Here is a 23,096-nt window from a genome sequence, read left to right as displayed (position 1 = left end):
CCGACCCCGACACCGACACGGCACCCCGACCCCGACCCGGCACCCCGACCCGACACCCCGACCCCGAGACCCCGACACGGCACCCCGACACCGATAGGACACCCCGACCACCGACACCTCCCGAAAATGTGTTCTTTGGCCTTCCAGAGGCCGACGGGGTCATATATTTGTGAATTATTAGTTAGGTCATATATTTTTCGATTTTGTTATGAAAAACATCATATATAATTGTGTTGATCGTGTAGTTTTAAATGTGTAGTTGTTTCATCGCTGCGAGGTTTGGTGTTCGACGACCTCACCGTGCGTTTGAGGAGCTCTGCCCCTTCGTTCGTGGGTGAGCACAAATGACAAGTCCTCCTCCCCCACTAATTATTTGATCTATTCCGATGAAACTTGATAGCTAGCTATATATTATTATTCATGTCGGTCTTTTTTTATGTTGTACTAATTTCATTTACTGTTTGTCATGGCAGGTGTTAAAAGATGGTGGGTACTGGTCGGGAGCGTGGTCTGAGGTCTTCCATTCCCGATGCACCTCTCCACCGAGCGTTGCTGGACAGTATGGCCACACCGCCGGGCCCTTCTTCGTCGACCGCGGTGCCCAGCAGGGGACGAGGTAGGAAGAGAGGAGGTGGGGCACGTGGTCATGGGAGAGGAGGTAGGGTGACTGCTACGGCGCCTTCCTCGCCGCCACCCCCAGCCGTCTCACCCGAGCACGTGATTGCTAGGGTGGACTCGTCCGAGGAGGAGGCTACACGGACTCCGGTCCACGAGCCTCCGGTCCACGGGTCTTGGGACCATGAGCCTCGGGTCGACTGGCCTTCGGCCCACGAGAGTTCGGCCCACGTGACCACGGAGGAGCACACGTCCGGATGGGGTACCTGGCCGGATCAGCCCGAGGAGCCGAGTGGCCATGCTGATGATGGCGGGGAGCCGACTGATCTTGAGGAGGAGGGGGGCACCGTCTACTAGCGTGGTGCTACACGGCTCCCGTCCGTGCCGGTGACCCGCGAGCAGAGGTGGTTGATTTTCCCTGATGGGGAGAGGTACGTAAGTGCATTTAATATTTTTGTACCTTGTGCATTCACGTTTATTCAAATAACTAATGCGTTGGCCTTGTCATGCTGCAGGGGTTGGGACCACCATCATAGTGTCCGCCGGCCCAACTCCGTCCTTGGAGTTCTTTGCCGGCAAAACTTCCCGGGGTTTTTCACGTTGCCTGGTGAGGGTCGGCTTCCAGAGCTTGGATTGAGCTGGGAGCACTACGTGGCTGCCCCGGCCCCGCCGGATGAGATTATCGACGGTGTCGTGTGCAACACGAGGGCAGACATGGTGATCAGAAAGTTCTGGGTAATTTCTCCTTTACACATTTAAAAATATTCAACTAGCTAGTTATTAATTGTACTAATCAATATTGTCTCATTTGATTGCAGACATTCTACAGGTGTGAGGAGCGATACGAGGAGGATGCGGCACATGTTATCGAGAACGTCTGCAAGCGCCTACTCCAGAACTTACGGCACGAGGCTCGGGTGCAGGCTGTTCGAGACTACTACGCCTTGCGTGGTATCAAGAAGACCAAGCCGGCGTGCCGCGATAAGTTCCTGACTAAGGAGCAGTACATGAAGGTAATTCTTAAGGCCTTCTCTACTTAAGTTCCTTCATTTAGTAATTCTTAGCCGTAGCGCTCAAGTTTCTATTTGCTAACTTAGGCGCCTCCGAGATGGTGTGCGGATCGGATGGATTGTTGGGAGGTGTTGGTCGATGAGTGGTGCTCACAACGATGGCTAGCCCTCCACAACGAGGCCAAGGACAAACGTGCCCAAATGGAAGGTGTGCCACACCATCAAGGCAGCTCCAACTTATATCAGTTCGGGCGCAACTGGGTATGTGGTTTGCTTCATGATTCATGCAATTCATTCATCATGCTAGCTTGAGCCCTTTAATTACTAATTTTCATTGTTTCTCTCTTTCAGGCACGCTACAATAAGGCGGATAAGGTGCCAAAGGTGTACGACCTGTATGCCATGGCCCACACTGCCTCTTTCAAGAAAGTCAAGGCTTTCTCTCAGTCTGACCTCGATGATGCAAACAACTTCACCAACATCTCCTCCCACAACAAGCTCGTGAGATATAGAGATGAGGGGAAGGCGAGGAAAGGGGAGGACTTTAACCCGAGCTAGGGTCCCATTGATCCAGAGTTGTTGATGATATCTGGTGGCGGGAGGTCCCATGGCTCCATAGCCATTGGAGATGGACTTATCCGTTGTCCTAGCACTCTCCCGGAGATCAAGGCGCGCCAGTCGAGCTCCGCTCCTGAGATAAGGCCTCGTGAACGGCCAGTGCAACTCGCCATCAAGGTTAGTGATACGTACTCAGTTATCTTTCTCCATTACATTGTGTGCGCTTCCATCAATGATTACAAATGGTCATGTGAGTGGTGTTGCGGGCTGCTATACAGAGTGAGAGAGATAGAACAGAGAAACTTCTGGCGGAGGCGGCGGAGAGGCAGCGGGAGTTGGAGGAGAGGACGACAAAGATGATGGAGGAGGAGAGGGCACGGAATGACATGCAGGCAAGGGCCATGTACGAGCTCCTTGTGGTAAGTTTCTTCTGTAGATTAGCCAAAACATTCATGTAGTGTTTGTCTCATTACTAATTAGTATGACTGAGTCGTCAAAACCAAATGTGCAGTCTGTGTGCGAGAAGACAGGTCAGACCGCTCCGCCGATGCCAGTGATTGCTCCTGGGACCACGGTGAGTTTTATTTGAATGGACATTACTTGCTAGTCTTAACATTTGAGTGTCATCATGCTAACAAGACATTGGAAATGATCTTTGGTGCAGCGTAACTCCAGACAAGCATCGCACGATCCTTCTCCAGCTACCGACACGAGCCACCCCGCTCCTACACCTCCTACATCTTGGTAAGTTTATCTAGTGTTTTGCTTAACACATGCATAAAGACCTAGACTTAGCTTTATTTCCTCCAATACTTACCATAATGACCTAGACTTAGCTTCTTCACCTCCAAAATGGCTTAATAAGCTTACTGACCTCCAAAACCATCCATTTTACCTAAGTTAGCTCTAAAATGATCTGCACTTAGCTTACTTATGTCAAAAATTGCATAATTAGCTTAGCTAGCTTATAGACGATCCATTTTACCTAAGTTAGCTCTAAAATGACCCATTTTACCTAGGTTAGCTTATAAATGATCCAGTTCATCCAAGTTAGCTCAAAAATGACCCATTTTACCTAGATTAGCTCCTAAATGATCCATTTTACCTACGTTAGCTTTAAAATGACCCATTTCACCTAGGTTAACTCCAAAATGACCAATCTTACATAGGTTATCTCATAAACGATCCATTTCAACTAATTTAGCTCATAAACGATCCATTTCACCTAGGTTACCTAAAAAACGATCCATTTCACCTAAATTAGCTCTTAAATGATCCATTTCACCTAAGTTAGCTCAAAAAGATCCATTTCAACTAAATTAGCTCATAAATGATCCATTTCACCTAAGTTAGCTCAAAAACGATCCATTTCAACTAAGTTAGCTCATAAATGATCCATTTCATCTAAGTTAGCTAAAAAAGATCCATTTCACCTTAGTTACCTGAAAAACGATCCATTTGACCTTAGTTAGCTCATAAACGACCCATTTCAACTAAGTTAGCTCATAAATGATCCATTTCACCTTAGCTAGCTCATAAACGACCCATTTCAACTTAGTTAGCTCATATATGATCCATTTCATGTAAGTTAGCTCATAAATGACATACTCTTCTTGTTCTAGTCTTCTTCTTGTTCTACTCTTCTTGTTCTAGTCTTCTTCTTGTTCTACTCTTCTTCTTGTTCTACTCTTCTTGTTCTAACTTTCTTATTTTTCATTTTGCAGAGTTCATTCACTTGACGAAAGCTTGCATAGATGGAGTGCTCCTTATCCCTTTCTCTGTTTCTTTTGTATCGTTGAACTATGCATGTATCGTTGGATGAAACTATTGTAATATATATGGTTGGATGCCTCTATGTTGAACTTGTTATGTATGATGGAACTATGCATGTAATATATATGGTTGGATGATGAAGTTATGTGTTGGATATCTTATATGTTTGCTCTGTAATGGCCTTTTGAAATATATCTATATATGTCATCTATATTTGTGATGAAAATTGTTGGATTTAATAAAAAACAGATAAAAGAGCCAATATGCAGGCTCTTTGCCGTCTGCCACCGACGGCAACGGGCTCTTTGCCGTCCGCCGCAGACGGCAAAGAAGGCACGTGGCATCCAGCTGTGCTTCCTGGGAGCTGACACGTTTGGTCAGTTTGCCTACAGTGGCAGACGACAAAGACTTTGCCATCAGTGGCAGACGGCAAAGAACCTGCCATGTAGTAACGTGTAGATGACATCATACGGCGGACGGCAAAGACACTAGAAAGTTTGCTGTCAGCGGCGGACGGCAAAGGCCTGCCGTTAGCCACTTAACGGACTGACAGTGCAATTATTGCCGTCCGCCTTCTTTGTCGTCTGCCGCGCTCTCTTTGCCGTCTGCGGCGGACGGCAAAGACTTTGCCATCAGTAGCAGACGGCAAAGTAGCTGTTTACCGAAGCCTACTTTGCCGGAGCCTTTTGCCGTCCGCCGTTCATGCCTTTGCCGTCCGCCGTGGAAGACGGCAAAGTAGCTGATTCCTGTAGTGATTACAACACATGAATTACAACTTGAAACTAGAACAAGATATGACTCTATATGAATGCCTCCGGCGGTGTACCGGGGTGGTGCAATGAATCAAGAGTGACATGTATAAAACTTATGCGTGGTGGCTTTGCCACAAATACGATGCCAACTACATGATCATGCAATGGCAATATGACAAAAGTAATGTATGTCATGATGATGATGAACAGAACGGTGCAAAGTTGCATGGCAATATATCTCGGAATGGCTATGGAAATGCCATAAAGAGGTAGGTATGGTGGCTGTTTTGAGGAAGATATAAGGAGGTTTATGTGTGATAGAGTGTATCATATCACGGGGTTTGGATGCACCGGCGAAGTTTGCACCAACTCTCAAGGTGAGAAAGGGCAATGCACGGTACCGAAGAGGCTAGCAATGATGGAAAGGTAAAAGTGCGTATAATCCATGGACTCAACATTAGTCAAAAGAACTCATATACTTATTGCAAAAATTTAGAAGTAATCAAAAACCAAGCACTACGCGCATGCTCCTAGGGGGATAGATTGGTAGGAAAAGACCATCGCTCATCCCCGACTGCCACTCATAAGGATGCACAAGCCAGGTACACTTCATGCTTCAAATTTGTTACACAACTTTAACTATACGTGCATGCTATGGGACTTGCTAACTTCAACATAAGCATTATTTAAATTCATAATAACCCAACTAGCATGACTTTAATATCACTACCTCCCTATCTCAAAACAATTATCAAGTATCAAGTTGATCATAGCATCCAATTCACTTCCTATGATAGTTTTTATTATACCCAACTTGGATGCTCATCATTCTAGGACCAATTTATAATCATAGAAAATACCATGATGTTCTAAAAGACTCTCAAAATAATATAAGTGAAGCATGAGAGATCAACAATTTCTTCAAAATTAATCCACCGCCGTGCTCTAAAAGATATAAGTGAAGCACTAGAGCAAAAACTATCTAGCTCAAAAGATATAAGTGAAGCACATAGAGTATTCTAATAAATTTTAATCAAGTAGGCTTCTCCCAAAAGGTGTGTTACAGAAAGGATGATTGTGTTAAACTAAAAAGCAAAGACTAATATAATACACGACGCTCCAAGCAAAACACATATCATGTGGCGAATAAAAATATAGCTCCAAGTAAAGTTACCAATGAACGAAGACGAAAGAGGGGGTGCCTTCCGGGGGCATCCCCAAGCTTAGGATTTTGGCTATTCTTGAATATCTTTGGGTGCCTTGGGCATCCCCAATCTTAGGCTTTTTCCACCCTTTATTCCATAGTCCATCAAATCTTTACCCAAAACTTGAAAACTTCACAACACAAAACTCAACAGGAAATCTCATAAGCTCCGTTAGTGAAAGAAAACAAAACCACCACATAAGTTACTATAATGAACTCATAATTTATTTATATTGGTGTTAAACCTACTGTATTCCAAGTTCTCTATGGTTCATAACCTTACATACTACCCATAGATGCATCAAAATAAGCAAACAACACACGAAAAACAGAATCTGTCAAAAACAGAATCTGTCAAAAACAGAACAGTCTGTAGCAATCTGTAACTAACGCAAACTTATGGAACCTTAAAAATCCTACCAAAATAAGAAGTCCTAAACAATTTGTTTAGTGAACATAAGCAAAAAGAATCAATGCAAAATCTCGTTTGTGTGATTTATTGAATTGTTTCTCGTGAGCGCAAAGTTTCTGTTTTTCAGCAGAATCAAATCAAGTCATATCATAGGTTATCCTATAGGTTCTACTTGGCGCAAACACTAAATAAAACAAGAAAACGCATCTAAAAAGAAAGTAGATGCAAAATTTATTAAATAACAGCAAGGAAAAATATAGGTTGTCTCCCAACAAGCGCTTTTCTTTAAAGCCTTTTTAGCTAGGCAATGAGATTTCAATGATGCTCACATGAAAGACAAGAATTGAAGCACAAAGAGAGCATCATAAAACATGTGACAAACACACTTAAGTCTAACATACTTCCTATGCATAGGAATCTTATACGAAAACAAATTATCATAGCAAGTGAAAACTAGCATATGCAAGGAAGCAGAAAGAAACAATAGCAATCTCAACATAACGAGAGGTGATTTAGTAACATGAAAATTTCTACAACCATATTTTCTTCTCTCATAATAATTACATGCGGGATCAAAAGAAAATTCAACAAAATAGCTATCACATAAAATATTTTCAACATGATCCACATGCATGCAAAGTCGACACTCTTCCAAAATAGTGGGATTACCACTAACTAAAGTCGTGACTTCTCCAAACCCACTTTTATCAAAAACTTCATAAGATTGAACATTATCAAAATATGTGGGATCTAAAATTGACACTCTTCCAAACCCACTTTCAGTATTATTACAAACATTATTATCAATCTCATATTCATCATGGGGCTTGAATAAATTTTCATGAGCATAAGAAGAATCACCCCAATCATGATCATTGCAACAAGTAGTAGACATAGCAAAACTAGCATCGCCAAGCTTAGGGTTTTGCATATTATTAGCACAATTGACATCAAGAGAATTTATAGTAAAATCATTGCAATCATGCCTTTCATTAAAGGAAATACCAAGTATGGGTGCAATGGTAACGATCTCATGTTTAACATAAGGAACTATAGCAAATTCATCTTCATAAATATTGGCATCATGGCCACAAGGATAGCAAACATCATGTTCATCAAGGGATATTTCAATCAAATCATTGGAATCATCATTATCTGTAGATTCATTCATATCATTATTTTCTTGCAAAGCAAAGGTCATTCTCTCAATAAATTCTTTGACATAGACATTATGAGCATAGTTTTCATAGCAATGTTTATGTATGTCAAAATTTCCAGATTCGTAGAGAGCAATATCATATTTTTCAATCAAAGAAGCAACTTCATAAGCACCCTTAAAAGCAACAAATTCTTCAGTTTGTTCGATATCATAGTAACTATAAACACCCTTTGCATAAGAAGATAAGATTTCATTTTCATTAAACTCACATAGGTAGGGAAGGTGTTTTTTAGGGTTCTTAGAGCAACAAGTAAAATCACAAATTTCACAAAGATTCCAAGCATAACACATCAATCTGTTTATTTGATCCCATAAGAGTCTCCCTTTTTCAGACAAACGGTGACGCACAAAATGAGCATGCTCATCTAAAGATTTCCCATCAACTAGGCTAGTTGGGGTTTCAGCACGAGCGCAGAAGGATCGAAGATGATCCAAGTAGAACACTTTAAGTGAATCCATATCAATAGATTAGCAAGCAAAGATGCAAGCACATAGAAGGCACATGGAGACACAGGCAAACAAAAAGGCAAGCGAAAGAGAGAGGAGAAGATTGGGAAAGAGAGGGCGAATAAAACGGCAAGGGTGAAGTAGGGGAGAGGAAAACGAGAGGCAAATGGCAAATTATGTAAATGCGAGGGAGATGAGTTTGTGATGGGTACTTGGTATGTCTTGACTTGAGCAAAGACCTCCTCGGCAACGGCGCTAGAAATCCTTCTTGCTACGTCTTGAGCTTGCGTTGGTTTTCCTTGAAGAGGAAAGGGTGATGCAGCACAGTAGCGTAAGTATTTCCCTCAGTTTTTGAGAACCAAGGTATCAATCCAGTAGGAGGCTCCTCACAAGTCCCACGAACCTACACAAGCAAACAAAGAACTCGCAACCAACGCGATAAAGGGGTTCTCAATCCCTTCACGGCCACTTGCGAAAGTGAGATCTGATAGAGATAAAATGATAAGATAAATATATTTTTGGTATTTTATAATATAGATGCAGAAAATAAAGATGCAAATAAAAGTAGATTGGAAACTTATAAGATAAAAAATAGACCCGGGGGCCATAGGTTTCACTAGAGGCTTCTCTCAAGATAGCATAAGTATTACGGTGGGTGAACAAATTACTGACGAGCAATTGATATAAAAGCGAATAATTATGAGATTGTCTAGGCATGATCATGTATATAGGCATCACGTCCGTGACAAGTAGGCCGACTCCTGCCTGCATCTACTACTATTACTCCACACATCGACCGCTATCCAGTATGCATCTAGAGTATTAAGTTCATAAGAACAAAGTAACACATTAAGTAAGATGACATGATGTAGAGGGATAAACTCAAGCAATATGGTATAAACCCCATATTTTTATCCTCGATGGCAACAATACAATACATGCCTTGCAACCCTTTCTGTCACTGGGTAAGGACACCGCAAGATTGAACCCAAAGCTAAGCACTTCTCCCATGGCAAGAAAGATCAATCTAGTAGGCCAAACCAAATCGATAATTCAAAGAGACTTGCAAAGATAACTCAATCATACATAAAAGAATTCAGAGAAGATTGAAATATTATTCATAGATAAACTTGATCATAAACCCACAATTCATCGGATCTCAATAAACACACCGCAAAAAGAGATTGCATCGAATAGATCTCCACAAGAGAGGGGGAGAACATTGTATTGAGATCCAAAAAGAGAGAAGAAGCCATCTAGCTAATAACTATGGACTCGAAGGTCTGTGGTAACTACCCACAACTCATTGGAGGGGCTATGGTGTTGATGTAGAAGCCCTCCGTGGTAGATTCCCCCTCTGGCAGAACATCGGCGACGGCTCCAAGATGGGATCTCGCGGATACAGAAGGTTACGGTGGTGGAAATATTTCTTCGGTGGCTCTCTAGATGTTTTTGGGGTATGTAGGCTTATATAGGAGGAAGAAGTATGTTGGTAGCCGCCCGAGGGGCCAACGAGACAGGGGGGCGCCCAGGATGGGTGGGCGCGCCCTCCTATCTCGTGACCGCCTCGGGTGCTTCTTGGCTTGCACTCCAAGTCCTCTGGATCATGTTTGTTCCAAAAATCACGCTCCCGAAGGTTTCATTTCATTTGGACTCCGTTTGATATTGCTTTTCTTCGAAATACTGAAATAGGAAAAAAAACAGCAATACGGGCTGGGCCTCCGGTTAGTAGGTTAGTCCCAAAAATGATATAAATGTGTAAAATAAAGCCCATAGACATCCAAAACAGGTAATATAATAGCATGGAACAATAAAAAATTATAGATGCATTAGAGACGTATCAGTAGACTCCCCGGCAACGGCGCCAGAAATCCTTCTTGCTACCTCTTGAGCATGCGTTGGTTTTCTATTGAAGAGAAAGGGTGATGCAGCAAAGTAGCATACGTATTTCCCTTAGTTTTTGAGAACCAAGGTATCAATCCAGTAGGAGGCTACACGCAAATCCCCCGCACCTACACAAACAAATAAGAACCTTGCAACCAACGCCATAAAGGGGTTGTCAATCCATTCATGGCCACTTGCAAAAGTGATATCTGATAGAGATAATAAGATAAATATTTTTGGTATTTTTATGATATAGATTGGAAATTAAAGATTGCAAAATAAAATAGATCGGAAACTTATATGATGGAAAATAGACCCGGGGGCCATAGGTTTCACTAGTGGCTTCTCTCAAGATAGCATAAGTATTACGGTGGGTGAACAAATTACTGTCGAGCAATTGATAGAAAAGTGCATAGTTATGAGAGTATCTAGGCATGATCATGTATATAGGCATCACGTCCGCGACAAGCAGATCGAAACGACCGCTATCCAGCATGCATCTAGAGTATTAAGTTCATAAGAACAGAGTAACACATTAGGCAAGATGACATGGTGTAGAGGGATAAACTCAAGCAATATGATATAAACCCCATCTTTTTATCCTCGATGGCAACAATACAATATGTGCCTTGCTACCCCTGCTGTCACTGGGAAAGGACACCGCAAGATTGAACCTGAAGCTAAGCACTTCTCCCATTGCAAGAAAGATCAATCTAGTAGGTCAAACCAAACTGATAATTCGAAGAGACTTGCAAAGATAACAAATCATACATAAAAGAATTCAGAGGAGATTCAAATATTGTTCATAGATAATCTTAATCATAAACCGACAATTCATCGGATCTCGACAAACACACCGCAAAAAGAATTACATCGAATAGATCTCCAAGAAGATCGATGAGAACTATGTATTGAGATCCAAAGAGAGAGAATAAGCCATCTAGCTAATAACTATGGAACCGAAGGTCTGTCGTAAACTACTCACACTTCATCGGAGAGGCTATGGTGTTGACGTAGAGGCCCTTCATGATCGATTCCCCCTCTGGCGGAGCGCCGGAAAAGGCCCCAAGATGGGATCTCACGGGTACAGAAGGTTGCGGGTGGAAATATGGTTTCATCGTGCTCCTGGTTGTTTCCAGGGTACGTAAGTATATATAGGCGAAGGAAGTCGGTCAGGGGAGCCACGAGGGGCCAACGAGGGTGGGGGGCGCGCCTACCCCCTGGGCGCGCCTCCCTGCCTCGTGGCCGCCTCGTTTCTTTCTTGACGTCCACTCCAAGTCTCCTGGATTGCGTTCGTTCCAAAAATAACTCTCCCGAAGATTTCATTCCGTTTGGACTCCGTTTGATATTCCTTTTCTGTGAAACACTGAAATAGGCAAAAAAAACATCAATTTGGACTGGGCCTCCGGTTAATAGGTTAGTCCCAAAAATAATATAAAAATGTATGGTAAAGCCCATTAAACATCCAAAACAGGTAATATAATAGCATGGAACAATCAAAAATTATAGATACGTTGGAGACGTATCATCTATCCCGCCATGGCCATCGCCCAAGAAGGACTTGCCTCACTAGGGTAGATCTTCATGAAGTAGGCAATCTCCTTGCCCTTACAAACTCCTTGGTTCAAATCCACAATCTTGATGGAGGATCCCAAGTGACATCTAACCAATCTAGGAGAGACCACTCTCCAAAAGGTGATAGATGGTGTGTTGATGATGAACTCCTTGCTCTTGTGCTTCAAATGATAGTCTCCCCAACACTTAACTCTCTCTCTCATAGGATTGGATTTGGTGGAAAGATGATTTGAGTGGAAAGCAACTTGGGGAAGGCTTGAGATCAAGATTTATGTGGTTGGAATGGAATATCTTGACCTCAACACATGAGTAGGTGGTTCTCTCTCAAAAAATGAATGCTGGAAGTGTAGGCATGTTCTAATGGCTTTCTCAACGAATGAAGAGATGGTGGAGGCGTATATATAGCCTCCACACAAAAACTAACCATTACGCACAATTTACCAAACTCGGTGAGACCGAATCAGAAAACTCAGTCGGACCGATTTAGTTCATAATGTGACCGTTCGGCATTTCGGTGGGACCGACATGTCAACTTGGTGGGACCGATTTCTTTAGGGTTAGGGCATAACATAATCTCAATGAGACCGATTACACAAACTCGGTGGGGCCGACTTTGGTAATAACTAACCAGAGAGTTGGTCAGGAAAACTCGGTGGGACCGACTCGCTCATCTCGATGGGACTGAAATGTTACAAAGGGGAAACAGAGAGTTTGCATTGCGAACTCGGTGGGATCAATCTCTCATCTCAGTTAGACTGAAACGTTACAAAGGGAAACAGAGAATTTGCAATCCCATCAACGTGAGACCAAGATCCCTATCGGTGAGACCGAAGTGACTAGTGTTTCTGGCAGTGGATATGTCAAATAAACTCGGTGGCGCCGGATAGATCAAATCGGTGGGCCGAGTTTGACTTTTGGTTTGGGACATATGTGGATATGAGAAAGTGGTTGAGGTCTTTGGAGCATATCACTAAGCACTTTGAGCAAGCAAGCCATTAAGCAACACCTCATCCCCTTTTAATAGTATTGGCTTTCCTATAGACTCAATGTGATGTTGGATCACTGAAATAGAAAATGTAGAGTTTTGAGCTTTAGAGCTTGAGCCAATCCTTTGTCCTTAGCATTTTGAGGGGTCCACATTCCTAATCCATGCCATGCCAATCATTGAACTTCCCTGAAATATTCGTCTTGAAATAGCATTAGTTCAATGAGCTATATGTTCTTAAGAATTACCAAAACCACCCAGGGATAGTTGCACTTTTAGCGCCGCCCCCCTTCCCTTGTCCTATTCTGACTCAAGGGGGGCGCGTGGCCAGCCCTCCTGCGGCCTTCCTCTCTCTCCACTAAGGCCCATCGAGGCCCACTAGTTCCCCCGGGGGGTTCTGGTAACCCTCCGGCACTCTGGTTTTATCCGAAACTTCTCCGGAACACCTCCGGCACTCCGGTTTCAATCTTTATGTCTTGACTATTTTGTCATGTCCGTGATCACATTCGGGACTCCGAACAACCTTTGGTACATCAAATCACATAAACTCATAATACCAATCATCATTGAACGTTTAAGCGTGCGGACCCTACGGGTTCAAGAACTATGTAGACATGACCGAGACACGTCTCCGGTTAATAACCAATAGCAGAACCTGGATGCTCATATTGGTTCCTACATATTCTACGAAGATCTTTATCGGGCAAACCGCATAACAACATACGTTGTTCCCTTTGTCATTACTTGCCCGAGATTCAATCGTCGGTATCATCATACCTAGTTCAATCTCGTTACGGGCAAGTCTCTTTACTCGTTCCATAATACTTCATCCCACAACTAACTCATTAGTTACAATACTTGCAAGGCTTATAGTGATGAGCATTACCGAGCAGGCCTAGAGATACCTCTCCGAAACACGGAGTGACAAATCCTAATCTTGTTTTATGCCAACCAACAAACACCTTCGGAGACACCTGTAGAGCACCTTAATAATCACCCTTTTACGTTGTGACGTTTGGTAGCACACAAAGTGTTCCTCCGGTATTCGGGAGTTGCATAATCTAATAGTCTAAGGAACATGTATTAGTCATGAAGAAAGCAGTAGCAATGAGACTGTAATGGTCATGATGCTAAGCTAACGGATGGGTCTTGTCCATCACATCATTGTCCTAATGATGTGATCATGTTCATCAAATGACAACACATGTCTATGGTTAGGAAACATAACCATCTTTGATTAACGAGCTAGTCAAGTAGAGGCATACTAGGGACACTATGTTTGAAATAAATAATAAGTTTATTATTGCCTCTAGGGCATATTTCCTTCTGTCTCCCACTTGCACTAGAGTCAATAATCTAGTTCACATTGCCATGTGACTTAACACCAATAGTTCACATGTATGTGATTAACACCCATAGTTCACATCGCCATGTGACTGATAACCCACAAGTATAGGGGATCAATTGTAGCCTCTTTCGATAAGTAAGAGTGTCGAACCCAACGAGGAGCTAAAGGTAGAACAAATATTCCCTCAAGTTATATCGACCACCAATACAACTCTACGCACGCTTGACGTTCGCTTTACCTAAAAGAAGTATGAAACTAGAAGTACTTTTTAGTTGTAACGGGATAGGTTTGCAAGAATATAAAGAGCACATAAATATAAACTAGGGGCTGTTTAGATAAAGAAGCAATAAAGTTACTATAGCGAGTGTGGAAAAGTGGTGCTAGGAGTTGCGAAATTGTCCCTAAGAAATTGACTACTTTATTAGACCGATAGCAAGTTTTATGTGGGAGAGGCCACTGCTAGCATGTCATTCCTGACGTTGAATTCTATGCACTTATTATTGGAACTATTAGCAAGCATCGGCAACTACTAACGTTCATTAAGGTAAAACCCAACCATAGAATTAAGATATATTGGTCCCCCTTCAATCCCTTATGCATCAATTTCTATGCTAGGTTGAAGCTTCTGTCACTCTTGCCCTCCAATACATAGTCCTATCAACATACAACTAACCCTATGGTGTGATCCACGCACACGCTCATATGATGGGCACCAAAGGACAGCAACATAACCATAAGCAAATTAAACCAATCATAGCAATTCATCAATTACCAATAGGACAACGAAAATCTACTCAGACATCATAGGATGGCAACACATCATTGGATAGTAATATGAAGTATAAAGCACCATGTTCAAGTAGAGGGTACAGCGGGTTGCGGGAGAGTGGATCGTTGTAGATAGATGGGGGAAGGTGATGGAGATGTTGGTGAAGATGACGGAGGTGTTGGTGTAGATCATGATGATGATGATGGCCCCGCTGGTGTTCCGGCGCCACTGAGAGAGGGGGGGAGAGAGCCACACTCCTTCTCCTTCTTCCTTGGCCTTCTCCCTAGGTGGGAGAAGGGTTCTCCCTATGGTCCTTGGTCTCCATGGCATGGGAGGGGCGAGATCCCCTCCGAGATTGGATCTTTCTCTCTGTCTCTCTCTGTTTTTGCGTTCTCTCTGTCTCTTTCACCGTTTCTTATATTCCCAGAGATCCGTAACTCCGATTGGATTGAAACTTTGAACATGATTTTCTCCGGATATTAGATTTCTTACAGCGATAGAAGGGCAACAACTGCCTTATGGGATGTCCACAAGGGTCAGGGGCGTGCCCCCTGCCTCGTGGGCCCCTCGAGCATCGTCTCGCATTGATTCTACTTCCCAAAATTCACATATATTCCATAAAAAATCTCTATCAGTTTTTATCCCGTTTGGACTCCATTTTATATGGATTTTCTGTGAAACAAAAAACATGCAACAAACAGGAACTAGCACTGGGCACTAGATCAATATGTTAGTCCCAAAAATAGTATAAAAAGTTGCCAAAAGTATGTAAAAATTGTAGAATATTGGCATGGAACAATCAAAAATTATAGATACGACGGAGACGTATCAGCATCCCCAAGCTTAATTCCTACTCGTCCTCGAGTAGGTAAATGATAAAATAAGATAATTTTTGATGTGGAATGCTACCCAACATAATCCTGATCATGTAATCTAATCATGGCATGAATATTAAGACATGAGTGATTCAAAGCAATAGTCTATCATTTGACATTAAGACAATAATACTTCAAGCATACTAATAAAGCAATCATGTGTTTTCAAAATAACATGGCCAAAGAAAGTTATCCCTACAAAATCATATGGTCTGGCTATGCTCCATATTCACCACACAGAATATTCAAATCATGCACAACCCCGATGACAAGCCAAGCAATTGTTTCATACTTTTGACGTTCTCAAACATTTTCAACTTTCACGCAATACATGAGCGTGAGCCATGGACATAGCACTATAGGTGGAATAGAATATGATGATGGAGGTTGTGTGGGGAAGAAAAAAGGGAGAAAGTCTCACATCGATGCGGCTAATCAACGGGCTATGGAGATGCCTATCAATTGATGTCAATGTGAGGAGTAGAGATTGCCATGCAACGGATGCACTAAGAGCTATAAGTGTATGAAAGCTCAAACTAGAAACTAAGTGGGTGTGCATCCAACTTGCTTGCTCATGAAGACCTCGGGCATTTGAGGAAGCCCATCATCGGAATATACAAGCCAAGTTCTATAATGAAAATTCCCACTAGTATAGGAAAGTGATAACTTAAGAGACTCTCTATATGAAGAACATGGTGCTACTCTGAAGCACAAGTGTGGTAAAACGATAGTAACATTGTCCGTTCTCTCATTTCTCTCATTTCTCTCATTTTTTATTTTTCTCTTTTTTTTTCTTTTTTCGGTGGGCTTCTTTGGCCTCTTTTTTTTATTTGGGATTCTTTCGCATCTTTTATTTTTAATAAGAGACTCATCCCAACTTATGAGGGAATCATTGCTTCCATCATACTTCCCTCACATGGGACAATGCTCTAATAATGAAGATCATCACACTTTATTTACTTATAACTCAATATTACAACTCGATATCTAGAACAAAGATATGACTCTATATGAATGCCTCCGGCGATGTACCGGGATGTGCAATGATCTAGCATAGCAAAGATATCAAAAAACGGACAAGCCAAGAAAACATCATGCTAGCTATCTTGCGATCATGCAAAGCAATATGACAATAAATGCTCAAGTCATATATATGATGATGATGGAAGTTGCATGGCAATATATCTCGGAATGGCTATGGAAATGCCATAATAGGTAGGCATGGTGGCTGTTTTGAGGAAGATATAATGAGGTTTATGTGTGATAGAGCGTATCATATCACGGGGTTTGGATGCACCGGCGAAGTTTGCACCAACTCTTGAGGTGAGAAAGGGCAATGCACGGTACCGTAGAGGCTAGCAAATTGCGAAAAGGTAAGAGTGCGTATAATCCATGGACTCAACATTAGTCATAAAGAACTCACATACTTATTGCAAAAATCTATTAGTCATCGAAACAAAGTACTATGCGCATGCTCCTAGGGGGATAGATTGGTAGGAAAAGACCATCGGTCGTCCCCGACCACCACTCATAAGGTAGACAATCAATAAATACCTCATGCTCCAACTTTGTTACACAACGGTTCACCATACGTGCATGCTACGGGAATCACAAACTTCAACACAAGTATTTCTACAATCCACAACTACCCACTAGCATGACTCTAATATCACCATCTTTATATTGCAAAACTATTGCAAGGAATCAAACATATCATATTCAGTGATCTAAAAGTTTTATGTAGGATTTTATGACTAACCATGTGAATGACCAATTCCTGTCAACTCTCCAAATAGATATAAGTGAAGCAAGAGAGTTTAATTCTTTCTACAAAATATGTGCCCACGCTCTAACAAATATAAGTGAAGCAAAAGAGCATTCTACAAATGGCGGTTTTCTATGTGAAGAGACACAGGCAATCCAAACTTCAAATGATATAAGTGAAGCACATGAAGCACTCTATAAAGCCATACTCAAAAGATATAAGTGAAGTGAAATGAGCATTCTATAAATCAACCAAGGACTATCTCATACCAGCATGGTGCATAAAAGAAAAGTGAAAACTAAATGCAAAAGACACTCCAAGATTTGCACATATCACATGAACGAAACAAATCCAAAAACATACCGATACTTGTTGAAGAAAGATGGGATGCCTTCCAGGGCATCCCCAAGCTTAGACGCTTGAGTATCCTTAAATATTTACTTGGGGTGCCTCACTACTAGAAAAAGGGCTATAGATGGGATTGACACTAATGGCGCACCAGACAGGCGGTGCGCCATTAGTATATACTAATGGTGCACCACATTCTGCTACGCCATTAGTGTTGAAACTACTAATGGCGCACCAGGCCCAAGGTGCGCCATTAGTATCAAAAAAAATGAACTAGTGCGCCTGTCCAAACATACTAATGGCGCATCTAGACGAAGTGCGCCATTACTAGTTGTAACTAGTAATGGCGCACCTGTCGGAAAGTGCGCCACTAATGTTGTTTTTTTTATTATATTTTTTATTCCTTTTTTTGCAAAACTACTAATGGCGCACTTCTCCACCGTGCGCCATTACTAGTTTAAACTAGTAATGGCACACTCTGGAGCAGTGCGCCATTAGTATGTTTTTTTTGCAAAACTACTAATGGCGCACCACCGGAAGGTGCGCCATTAGTAACCTGGATTACTAATGGCGCATTTGTGGTTGGTGCGCGATTAGTAAGTTGGCAACAACAAGATATTTTGGACAGCCTCTCCTACCCACACTCACTATCCCCCCACTTCATTCTCTCCACCGCCTCCTCCTTGTCTCGGGTGCCTCCTCTTTTTCACCTCATTTCCACCATAGATTCATTCAAATTAAGTGGTTTAATTACCTTGTTTTGATAGGTAAGTAAGGGGGGAAGCTATATTTATGTTGTTCTCCCTACAACAATGTGCACATGCACTTTTTATGGCCTAGCTAGATCTATGTATGTTTGTGGTGTTGCATATGTTTGTGGTGTTGCATATGTGTTTGTGTTTGGAGGTGTACCGGTATTTGAAATGCGATAGTTGCCAATATTTTGCCGGAATGTTGATTCATTTCTGTTTCGGCGAGAATTTTGGCATTAAGCATTCTTTTTGGTCCTATTTTTAGGGAAAGTCATGCCAAAAAAATTCTTGGTTCTAAAATATCGTTTTGCTCTACCCCGCAGGCGACCATGGTCCGCACGATGACCGAAGGCATCGTGAATAGGTTTTTGAGGTCCGCGAAGGCCGAGATGCTTCAAAAGAATGAGATGGAGATAAGATGTCCGTGTCGAAGATGCAAGCTGAAGAGCCTTATTGCGGACCCGGATTCCGGGAAGGTGCGGGACCACCTGCTCTTGCGTGGTTTCATGGATGGCTATTGGTGGCAAGGTGATGAAGATGACTACGAAGTCGTCCATGGGGGCCGGGCAAGAAATTAGGAAGGGTAGCAAGACAACCACCGCGGCTCGGGCGGGCGAGAAGACAAAGAATCCCCAGGAGATGATCACGACAGTGATGCTGTACACAGTCATCATGTAGAAGATGCAGGACATGATGATGAGGAAGATGCCGGAGCAGACGACGGGCATGATCATGAAGATGATGATGCCGGCGGAGTAGACGATGATGGACCATCGATGGGCTGGGTGCAGGACCCTCATATTCAAGAGCTGCTTCTCAAGCAGACGGATAACGCAAGAGCTACCGCCCGAGAGAAAGCCAAGATGGATGAACTTGAGTTAGACGCGGTTACTCCATTGTATGAAGGATGCAGGCCCGAGGATACCCGCCTGAAAGTAACGCTCATGGCTCTGGAGATGAAGCTAAAACACAAAATGACCGACGTATGCTTCGACGAGAACATGTCATTCTGGCACGAACGTCTTCCCAATGGGAACAAGTGCCTGACCACTTTGGAGGAGGCGAAGAAAATCGTGTGTCCTCTCGATTTACCGCACGTGAAATAACATGTGTGCATGAAAAATTGCATCATTTATCGGGACGAGCACGCGGAGTCTACCATATGTCCGGTGTGCGGCGTCACTCGATACAAGAAGAGGAAGAAAGCTCCTCGAAAAGTGGTGTGGTACTTTTTGATCACTCCTCGTCTGCAGCGGTATTTCGCTGACCCTAAGGTAGCAAAGCTCCTATGTTGGCACGCGGATAGGGAGGAGAAGAAGTGAGAAGATGACGCAAATGATCCGGAGATAGATAAAAAAGACAAGATGCTGAGTCACCCTAAGGATGCGAGCCAGTGGCAAGCGTTGAACTTCGAATACCCAGAATTTGGGAATGATCCAAGGAAAATTGTGCTGGGCGCGAGCACCGATGGAGTCAATCCGTTTGGCAGCCAGAGAAGCACAGATAGCACCTGGCCTGGGTTTGTGTGGATGTACAACCTTCCCCCTGGTTGTGCATGAAGAGGAAGTACATTCACATGAGTATGCTAATTGAAGGGCCGAAACAACCAGGGAACGACATCAATCTGTATCTGGGGCTGCTGAAAGAGGAGCTTGACACGCTGTGGAAAACGCCAACCAATACGTGGGACGCCCAGAGAAAGAATATTTCCCTATGAGAGCCGCACTGCTCACGACGGTGCACGACTATCTCGGTTACGGATATCTCGCGGGGCAGGTAGTCCACGGATTCTCTGGATGCGTAAGGTGCATGGATGACACAACGTATCGCCAGCTAGATAGAGATCCCGAGTCTTCGAAAACCGTGTTCATGGGACATCGAAGGTGGCTTCGCGACGATGACCCGTGGAGGAAACGCAAGGATTTGTTCGATGGTGAAACCGAACCCCGAAAACGCCCATGTACGAGGAACGGCGAGGAAATAGACAAGCTGTTGAAAAATTGGAAAGACTGCCCACTGCCGGGAAAGAAGCAAAAGGCGCCAGAGCTGGGAAAGAAGCGAAAGGCGCCAGAGCCGCTGCTGAAGGTATGGAAAACAAGGTCTGTTTTCTGGGACTTGCCGTAATGGAAGATCCACCGTGTGCCTCACAGCCTTGATGTCATGCATATCACAAAGAACGTGTGCGAGAGTCTGCTTGGTACCCTGCTCAACATGCCAGAGAGGACCAAAGATGGGCCGAAAGCAAGGGCAGACTTGAAATCAATGGGCATCAGGCAGGATCTTCACACTAATGATGATGATGATGATGATGATGATGATGATGATGAGGCGAAGCAGGACACAGAAAGTCGTCGCAAAGGCAAAAAGGACAAGAAGACCGGAAATGACTACCCTCTCGCGTGCTTCACTCTAAGTCAGGAGGAGATCAACAGTTTTTCACCTGCCTCCTAGGAGTAAAACTTCCTTACAGTTACGCGGGGAAGATAAGCAGATACCTAGACCCAGCGAAGCAGAAGTTCAGCGGGATGAAGTCTCACGACTGTCACGTGCTGATGATGCAGATACTTCCAGTTGAAATCCGTGGGATCATGGACACGCACGTCCGTGAAATGCTATTTGGCCTATGCAACTTTTTCGACGTCATCTCTCGGAAGTCGATTGGCGTGAGGCAACTCAGAAGGCTACAGGAAGAGATCGTGGTGATACCATGCGAGCTTGAGATGTACTTCCCGCCCGCATTCTTCGACGTTATGGTGCATCTGCTGGTCCATATCGTGGAGGATATCATCCAACTCAGGCCGACGTTCCTGCACAGCATGATGCCGTTTGAAAGGATGAATGGTGTCATCAAAGGATACGTTCGGAACATGTCACGTCCAGAGGGAAGTATAGCCAGGGGCTTTCTGACCGAAGAGTGCATCTCCTACTGCACGAATTATCTAGGCATCGAGAACCCCGTTGGTCTGCCCGTCAACAGGCACCTCGGCAGGCTCGCTGGATGGGGTCACCGTGAGGGTCGCCGCGAAATGCATGTCGACTTCGAGGGTCGACTCGCCGACTTTGAAAGAGCAAACCTAGTCACGCTACAACACATAGACGTGGTCGATCCTTGGGTGGTAGAGCACAAAACCTTTATTGAGAAGACGTACAATGACCGAGGCCAACAGAGGACGGACGGAGATATACTCAAAGAGCACAACTCATGTTTCACGCGTTGGTTCAAGCAGAAGCTTCTGTCGTACCCTTTACATGAGGATTCTTCCGCGGAAGAACAACTCATATTCGCCTTGTCATAGGGCGCCGAGCACAACCTGATGACCTATGAGGCGTACGATATCAACGGCTACACATTCTACACCGAGGACAAGGACATGAAGAGCGATGGTTATCAGAACTCTGGGGTAACGATGGAATCCTACACCGGTAAGGACAAGGACAGATACTACGGAAGGATCGAGGAGATCTGGGAGCTGAGCTACGCTGGAGAGAAGGTGCCGATGTTCCGTGTCAGATGGGCCAAGAGCGTCCTAAAAGAAGACCGATATTTCACCATCATGGTTATACCCGAAGCCAAATCCAAGACCGCGGGCGCAAACGTCACCGCGAAAAATGAGCCATGGGTACTGGCATCCCAAGTGGACCAATGCTTCTTCATTACCGACCCGCCAAAGCCCAGTCGTGTTGTCATGAGGAGAGGCAAAAGGAAGATCATCGGAATGGATGGAGTAGCCAATGAGCAAGACTTCGACAAGTACGGCGACCCGAGGATCGAACATGACGAAGATGATGAAGTAGCAGCATACACCACAAGAAGAAGCAGGACCACCCTACCTAAAGGACGTCCGTTCCACAGAAGAACTCCATTTGCGAAAAAGAAGGGCAAGAAGAATGTGAACAGATAGCTAGCTAAGATCGATTGTATTTAAATCGTAGCCTTCATTTCTCGATTGTATTTCATGGGCACTTTTTGAACTATCATGAATATTTTTAAATTTCATGGACTGTAACATCCCAAATTTTCAATTTGGAATGTTATACATTAGATCATCATGCATATCATATTTTCTTGCATTTTGTTGATCCTAGAAATTTCACGCAACTCAAGGACCCTCGGAGAGAGTTGGAGATTTCGAATTTTTCGTATTTGAGTTCTCTCAAAACTATGAAAAGAGGATCATTGGATTTATTTATTTAATCTTCAAATATTTTTCCAATATCAAAAATAAGAGAGGGAATAATATGACTTTCCCAAAATTTAGGAAAAATGAAGATTTAATAAATAAATCAAATTTTGAATTTTCTCGGAGTTTATTTGCCTTAGGGAAAAATGCGTGTTTTCAAAAATTGCATTAAAGGCCTCGAGTAAAAGTTGATTTTGTTCGACTCATTTTTAGGAGTCGGGGAAAGTTTACTTTATTAATTTTGGAGTTCCTTTAGATTTTTTTCTGTATTTTTCTGCGCGCGAAACCGATTTAAAAAAAAACAGCCGCAGTGCCTTGGGCCAAAGGCCCAAGCCGCCAAGCCAGCCGGCCGGCCAGGAGGCCAAGGCCATCGCTAGCGCGCGCCGCGCCAGGGAGCCAGGGAGCCGCCCCGGTTTCCTTTTCTTTTACAAATCCTAGTAGGATTTGGACCCGTTTCGTTATTCCGTTTTTATTCCTATGATTCCTAATCCTACTCTAATTCTTGTCCCCTACTCCAAGCAAAAAACCCTCCCCTCCCCAATATAAATACCCAAGCACCCCCCCCCCTCTAACACATCAAACCAACACCTCTCCTCTCCTCTCCTCCGCAGCAGCAGCAGCGCC

Source organism: Triticum dicoccoides, chromosome 7B (assembly GCF_002162155.2).
Source record: "Triticum dicoccoides isolate Atlit2015 ecotype Zavitan chromosome 7B, WEW_v2.0, whole genome shotgun sequence".
Classification (NCBI taxonomy): domain Eukaryota; kingdom Viridiplantae; phylum Streptophyta; class Magnoliopsida; order Poales; family Poaceae; genus Triticum; species Triticum dicoccoides.
Note: the sequence above shows the minus strand (reverse complement) of the source record.